Source organism: Eubalaena glacialis, chromosome 2 (genome assembly GCF_028564815.1).
Source record: "Eubalaena glacialis isolate mEubGla1 chromosome 2, mEubGla1.1.hap2.+ XY, whole genome shotgun sequence".
Lineage (NCBI taxonomy): Eukaryota > Metazoa > Chordata > Mammalia > Artiodactyla > Balaenidae > Eubalaena > Eubalaena glacialis.
Window position 1 is genome coordinate 31,113,177 of NC_083717.1, and position 7,664 is coordinate 31,120,840.

At 44.0% G+C, this 7,664-nt stretch overlaps 1 non-coding gene across 1 annotated transcript; it reads right to left on the reverse strand.

Annotated features, from left to right (window-relative positions):
* Positions 1–6,474: 6,474 nt before the first annotated feature.
* TRNAR-CCU (transfer RNA arginine (anticodon CCU)) lies at positions 6,475–6,547 on the reverse strand. Its single transcript has one exon. It is a non-coding gene; the product is annotated as a tRNA-Arg (tRNA).
* Between the last annotated feature and the right edge of the window lie 1,117 nt (positions 6,548–7,664).

The following is a 7,664-nucleotide window of genomic DNA, read 5'->3' on the forward strand; positions in this document are numbered from 1 at the left end:
CAGGATTCAGCTCCTTGTGAGATGTTAGGATGAGGCTCTGAATTCTTTACTGACAGTTAGTTGGAGGTTGCCCAGAGTTTCTTGCCATGTGAACTTCTCTACTTTATCACAGCAAATGTGTGAGGAGAGTCAGAAAGACAGAGTATATGAAAAAGAGGGAAGTCACAGTCTTTTATAACCTCCTCTCAAAAGTGACACCCCATCACCTCTGCTGTATTTTGTTCATTAAAATCAAGTCGCTGGTCCAGCCCATACACACAAAGTCATGAATACCAGGAGGTGGGTGTCACTGACGGCTGTGTGGGAAGCTCCTAACTCCCTAGGGGACTGGAGGAGTGGAAATATCAGGGACCACAATACGGCAGCTGGGATGGAGGTCACATGGATCCAGATGATAGGCTGAGTTGTATTCCCAGTAGGTGTCCCAAAACCACAGCCCACACCCATGTGAGTCATGGGAGAGCTCATAGATTGGGAAGCACCCTGTTTTGACCACCTGTAGGACATGTATACTTCATTTCATTGCACAATAAACTGGTCTGTCATCTGGACAATCAGCTCTGTCCTCGAGAAGTCTAAGGGACCGCTCCTGGGCATGTCCATTTTTCAGCAATTTCCTCCTGATTCCCAGAGAACTGATATGAGACTGACCTTGGCCATGGTGTTGAACCACAGAGGCAGAAGAAGCCACTTTTTTTTCTTTTTTTTTTTTTTTTTGGAGGCAGAACAAGGCCTGGAAATTGTTTTGCCTTCATTGCGGTTGTTACTTTTCTAGAAACAGTCTCTTCCTATTTTAGACAAGGATGTAAAGTCTGCCTGTTCTAGCTCACAAAGCTCTTGTGGGAGCCAAATGAGATAATGCTCATAAATGCATTTTGAAACTTTTTTTAAAAGGACAAATGTCAGATATTCAAACCACATATTGTTTTTTTTTTTAATCAGTCATCAATTTTAAACACATCAGTGTATACACCACATATTGTTATGATCGTCGCTGTTCTTTAAACAGTTGTTTATCAGAGAAGATCAAAGCTTTCAGGATAAGCTCTGGCTCCTTCCGCTCCTTCTGCTTCTCCATGCCCAGAGGAGCCCCCTCTTGGTGACTGAGGTTCGCAGTGTCACCTCCCTCCCAGATCCCTGCCTGAGGTCACCCCTGCTCTCCTTGTGCCGGGGGCACACATGGCCCTCGTGCCAGCCTCTCTGTGCCCCTTAGCTTTGCCAGGTCTTCCCTCTGCCACACTCCGGTCACCGAGCTGGCTGCTGTGTAAAGTACAGAGCTCTCAGCCTACACTGGGGCCTCTGATCGCCGCCCTGTTGTCCTCACTGACCATCCTCACCCCACCAGCCCCAGGCCCTCTGCCCAGGCCCTTGGCCCCTGTCCGAGGCCTTGCCTCTGTGCTCCGTGGCCCCTGCATGGAAGCAGAGGGCCCAGTCTGTTCCCTGGTGCTGGGCACCCCCGAGGACCACTCTCTGTTGCCTTCCCTCCGCACTTTTGACATGGATCTGTTTCAGTCATCATGTTGCTCTGCAGAGTAGAAGATGGGGGTTACCGTATCTTCTGAAGCTCAAGCCTTCACAGGCAGTAAAGGGCAGAGCTAGTATCCAAACCCAGGCCCACCAGCTCCCTCCTCCCCGGGCGCCTGTGACGTCCCCCCATCAGGTCAGGAGACACCGTTCTTCAAGTCTTCAGATTCCCAACAGTAACTGGGGATTCTGCCCCAAGGTAAAAAACAGTGATCTGGGCAAACTCCTGACACACATATATATTTCTGCCATAATTTATTAAATCCATATTTAATACATTTCATTGGATAAAAAGATTAACTTGTATTTTGTAAAAAAAAAAATTGATGCAAATGTTGTAGCCCTGGTAACAATGTGTGTCTACATCAAATACAAAGGCTGAAAATTTCCCATTTCTGGTTCTTTCAAGTCGACTCTATGCCATTAAATATCTACATTAAATGAAGTACCACACTGCCTTAAGAGTTATTCATTTGTAGGAAGAGACTCCAGAGTGTAACCCTTAAATCTATAAAAAGTACTAACTAAAAGTAACTGTTACCATGGCAATACACTGCCTTCATTAGGAACCTCCAAAAGCAAAGCACTTTGGAAATGAGCATTTACAGGTGCTCCAGAATCATTGAAACTCCATGGAATGGATTTTTAATCACTGTTAACAGTTGCAGCTTCATTCTTAGATTCAAAAGGAGATCTCAGAGCTTGCCCCATACATACACTCTTTCAAAATTAAAGGAGCGTATTTCATTAGTATTGCCGATTTTAGATAGATAGATAGATAGATAGATATGTATGTTTGAGGAACTCACAAAATGGATTTTAAAATGCATGTAGATGGGTAGGGTCCATGAATGGCTAAGACACTTTGGCAAAAGAAGAGCTAGGGGTTGCAGGGCACACCCCCCATATGAAGTCACACCACGGAGTCGTAGCAAGAAGGCAGCGTGCTCCAGCAGAGGAAAAGCAAAGAGGTGGATGCAGCCCGTGAGAGAGCCACGGACCCACAAGCCGCACGCAGGCCTGCGACAGGCTCAGGAGAGCAGCAGCGCTCCAGACCAGCGGGGAGAAGACCCATGTGTTTGCAGCAGCGTTGGGGAAACCTGTCTCAGTAAATGGATTCCTCCCTCCCACTGTGTAAAGGAGGCAAAGTCCTGTTGGATTCAATACCTTAATAGGTAAAGTATGGATGGACCTAGAGATTGTCATACTGAGTGAAGTCAGACAAAGACAAATTATCATATGATATCGCTTATGTGTGGAATCAAAAAAAAAGGGTACAAATGAACTTATTTTCAAAGCAGAAATAGAGTCACACATGTAGAAAACAAACTTATGATTACCAGGGGGGAAGTGGGGGGAGGGATAAATTGGGCGTTTGGGATTGACATATACACACTACTGTATATAAAATAGGTAACCAACAAGGACCTACTGTACAGCACAGGAAACTCTACTCAGTACACTGTAATGACCTATATAGGAAAAGAATCTAAAAAAGAATAGATATGTGTATATGTATAACTGATTCACTTTGCTGTACACCTGAAACTGTCACAGCAGTATAAATCAACTACACTCCAATACAAATTTAAAAAAAAAATAGGAAAAGTAAAACCATAAAACAGATGCAAAAAGGTCAAAGGAAATGCCTTGGCGACCTCAGGAAGGAGACTATTCAAACAAGACCCTCAATGCACCAACGACAGGGCAAAATAGGAGGGACAAGACCATCTAAAAACTCTACCTGTGGTTCAGTGAAGTCGTCATAGTCGAAGTTAGCAGAAAACAATAATCTGGAAGAAGATTTGAAATGAATAAAATTGACAAGGGGTTCGTACATAGAACCACTCTGTCTGAGAAGATTTGTCGCACTCATGGGAATGTTCCAGGTCTGTGCTGGCCGCGAGCCACTGGCGGCTAATGAGCACTTGAAATGCAGCCAGTGTGACTGAGCAGCTGGATTTTAATTAATTGTCATTCTAACAGGCGCATGGGACCAGTGGCTACCCCACTGGAGAGCACAGACCTGGAATATACAAGGAACTCCTACAAGTCAATAAGGAAAGTGAGAAAACTCAAACTATGAATAGTCAAAAAGAAAAACGTGGCCTCAACTTTTTACCTTCATTCTCCTCCATCTCCATTTCTTTGCTTATTTTATTTTTATTTTATAATTGTATGTATATATTCATATGATGCACCCCAAATCCCTTTCCGGCAGTGAGATTTCGCATACGGAGCTGACCATGGTCCTCTCCCGGGACCAGCTGGGGCTGGCCTCCCTGGGCCTCTGAGCTTCTACGAGATGGGCCGGCACCAGCCGTGGAGAAGCTGCACATTCTCCTACCATGTGCTCAGACCCAGGCTTTGTGGGAACTCGTCTGTTCCAGTTCATTTGAAAGAAGAAACACATTTATCAGCTGCAAAGATTCTAAGACAGTAAACAAAGAGGTCAGTGATGTTTCCAGCTCCAAACAGTCTAAGTTTGGGTGGACACGTCGCATTCTTTTTGCTATTTACATAATGGAGAAGAAAGTTTAAAGTTGGGTAAAGCTTTTAGCCAAAGAGAAAATGGAAGAAATTGTAATTTATTACTTAAGGGAACAGGAACAATATTTCACGTTTTTCTTGTCACTGCACCCTCAGAAAAAGATCATCACAGTGGAGCTGCCCAGAGGAAGGGCACTTGTCGCACAAAGGGCGGGAGCTCCCTAGGAAGGCAGGAGAGAATATGGTCCTCCTGTGATGGTGCCACATGTGCCACTGAAGAGGAAACAGGCATCAAACAAGCATTGTTTGGCTCAAAAAAGTTCTTTGACGGAAAAACCATTTGTTCCCTGAATTGGGCAACAAAAGCAGGTCGTTTACTCCTCCAGAAGTATGAAAGTGAAGGATGTGAAACTCTCCTTTTTGCAGGACAAAAATAGTCAACAAAAACAGCAACTTTGTGTGGTTCAGTCATGCAGCCCTCAATCAGAAAAGGCAGCCGAACCTCCCTGGGAGCCGACAGGAGAGGCTGCCGGTCAAGGTTCTGGGGCCACAGGACAGACAAGTTTCAGGTCCCAGATGGTGTGAACGAAGAGGTAAGAACCAGAGCTATAGCCGAGGATCTGCGGGAGAATTAGCAACAGAGAGAGAGCGGGGCTGCGCACAGAGCCCTCGGGAATCCGTACCACAATCAATTAATCAATCAATCAATAGGAGCTGGGAAAGCCCCACAGATCTATCCCAACAACAGATGCCACTGATCTTCAAAACCCCAAGCCAAGCACTGAGGTTTTAATGTATTTTTGTTCACTTGATAAATCCTTAGAGTAGGTGAAGGCGGTCATGGCAACAAGCCCCAGTGTTTTCAACAGCTCCATGGAAGATGATGCTTCTCCCTGGGGCGTGTTCCTGGTGTGTTCTTGGCCAGATCAGGCAGGCAGCACCCCGTAGCTGGTGGTCCAGGGCGCTCAGAGGCCAGCAGAAGCCTGCAGAAGGGAACGGCTTTGACACACATGTGAGGGAAAGTGCAAGAGGATCCAGTTCTAAACTCTGGTTTGATTGGCTGTGAAATCTCCTGTTTTACATTTTATAATGAATAATAATAGTTCATGTTTCCTTTCATTAGAAATGCATCATAGAGAAATAACCCGTTCAGTCCTGAAACATCTTTAAGTGATTTAATAACTGCTTATGGTAAAACATAATGTAAGCAATGAGGCTGCCTTTGATGTTAAACTTGTTATGTAGTCATTTGACTGAATTTCCCAAACAAGTCCTTTAGGCCGCTTGTTAATTTTATTGTAATTGTGAGGATCAATCCTTTTGTTGCAGGAAGGGGAACCCAAGAGTGGGCTCTTGTCGAACACTCAGAAATGAATTGTCCGAGGAGACACACGTGCTGACAAAGCAGGAGACTTTATTGGGAAGGGGCGCCTGGGCGGAGAGCAGCAGGTAAGGGAGCCCAGGAATACTGCTCTCCACGTGGCTCGCAGTCTCAGGGTTTTATGGTGATGGGATTAGTTTCTGGGTTGTCTCTGGCCAATCACTCTGACTCAGGGTCCTTCCTGGTGGCTCGCACATGGCTCAGCCAAGATGGATTCCAGCGAGGAGGATTCTGGACATATCTTCTTCTCCCTCCCTCCTTTCGGCCCCTCCCGAATTCTCCCGGTTTGTTTTCGGTGGCAGCACTGAGTTCTTTATTGGGACGTCCTATTGTGAGAAAACTCAGGCAAACGGTTATCATCATGCCTGGCCAAGGCAAGTGGTTACGGTCAACAGTTCCCTAACCCTTTCTTTTAGAAATTATGATGTAATTCAAAGCTTTGAGTCAGACAGAGCTGGGGTGAAGCACAGTCTCCAGCAAGGCTCTTCACCTCCATGCACCTGTTTCCTCATTGGTAGTGTGGCCTGCTTTGAAAATAAGTGAGTGAACCTCTCAACGTCTGTACTCTGCTCCCGGCTTTGCCCTCCCTTTCTTACGCTGCTACGGAAGATCGGGGTCTACGATGTGATGCCCACATGCAGGGGAGGAATTCAGCCCAGAGTTGGCATCACAGGCCCATTCTTGGGCCCAAATCATTTCTGATAGAATCACCTAGGAGAAGAGCAGGGAAGTGAGGCCAAGGGCAGGTATGCAATCCCCCGGGCCTTCCCTCAACCTGCAGCCCTCACCAAGGCCCCAGCCGACCACGCCAGGGCGCTCTGTTCTTGGATCCCCACTGTCCCCAGAGCCCAGCTGCAGTGGTGACTGGAGGGGTCTTCATTTTCATGGCCTGAGCGCCAAGGCCCCGGTGACTGTGGAGAGGTGAGAAAGGGAGAGTTCTGCCCTCACTAAGGGCTCTTCTGAAAGTCAAGAGGAGAATTACACTTTAAAATTATTTCAGAGTAGTATGGGGTTTTTTGTTTGTGACAGGATCTTTAGTTGCAGCATGCTGGCTCTTAGTTGCAGCTTGTGGGATCAAGTTCCCTGACCAGGGATCAAACCCGGGCCCCCTGCATTAGGAGCACAGAGTCTTACCTACTGGACCACCAGGGACGTCCCTGTTTTCAATTTTTCTATTGTGGTAAAAATATACATAACATAAAATTTACCATCTTACGTGGTACGTATATACAATGGAATACTACTCAGCCATAAAAAAGAATGAAATAATGCCATTTGCAGCAACATGGATGGACCTAGAGATTATAATACTAAGCGAAGTAAGTCAGACAGAGAAAGACAAATATCATATGATATCACTTATGTGTGGAATCTAAAACAAAATGATACAAATGAACATATTTACAAAACAGAAACAGACTCAACAGACATAGAAAACAGACTTATGTTTGCCAAGGGGGAGGGGGGGGAGGGATGGATTGGGAGGTTGGGATGAGCAGGTGCAAACTATAATATGTAGAATGGGTAAACAACAAGGTCCTACTGTATAGCACAGGGAACTATATTCAATATCCTGTGATAAGCCATAATGGAAAAGAATATGAAAAAGAATGTGTATATATGTATAACTGAATCACTTTGTTGTACAGCAGAAATTAACACATTGTAAATCAACTATACTTCAATAAAATAAATTAAAAATAAATAATAAATAAAGATACTCTGACAAAAAGAAAAAACTTACCATCTTAACCATATTTGTACTGGAGTATAATTGATTTACAACACTATATTAATTTCAGTGTACAACATACTGGTTCAATATTTTTATAGATTATACTCCATTTAAAGTTATTATAAAATATTGGCTATATTCTCTGTGCTATACAATATAGCCTTGTAGTTTATTTATTTTATACATAGTAGTTCATAACTCTTAATCCCCTACCTCTACCTTGCCCCTCCCCTCTTTCTTCTCCCCACTGGTAACCACTAGTTTGTTCTCTATATCTGTGAGTCTGTTTCTGTTTTGTTACATTCATTTATTTGTTTTATTTTTTAGATTCCACATATAAGTGATAGCATTCTCTTTCTCTGACTTATTTCACTAAGCATAATATACTCCAGGTCCATCCTAGTCTGCAAAATTACAAATTTCATTCTTTTTATGGCCAAGTAGTATCCCATTGTATATTGAGATATATATATATATGTATATATGTGTGTGTGTGTGTGTATATATATATATATATATATATATATATATATA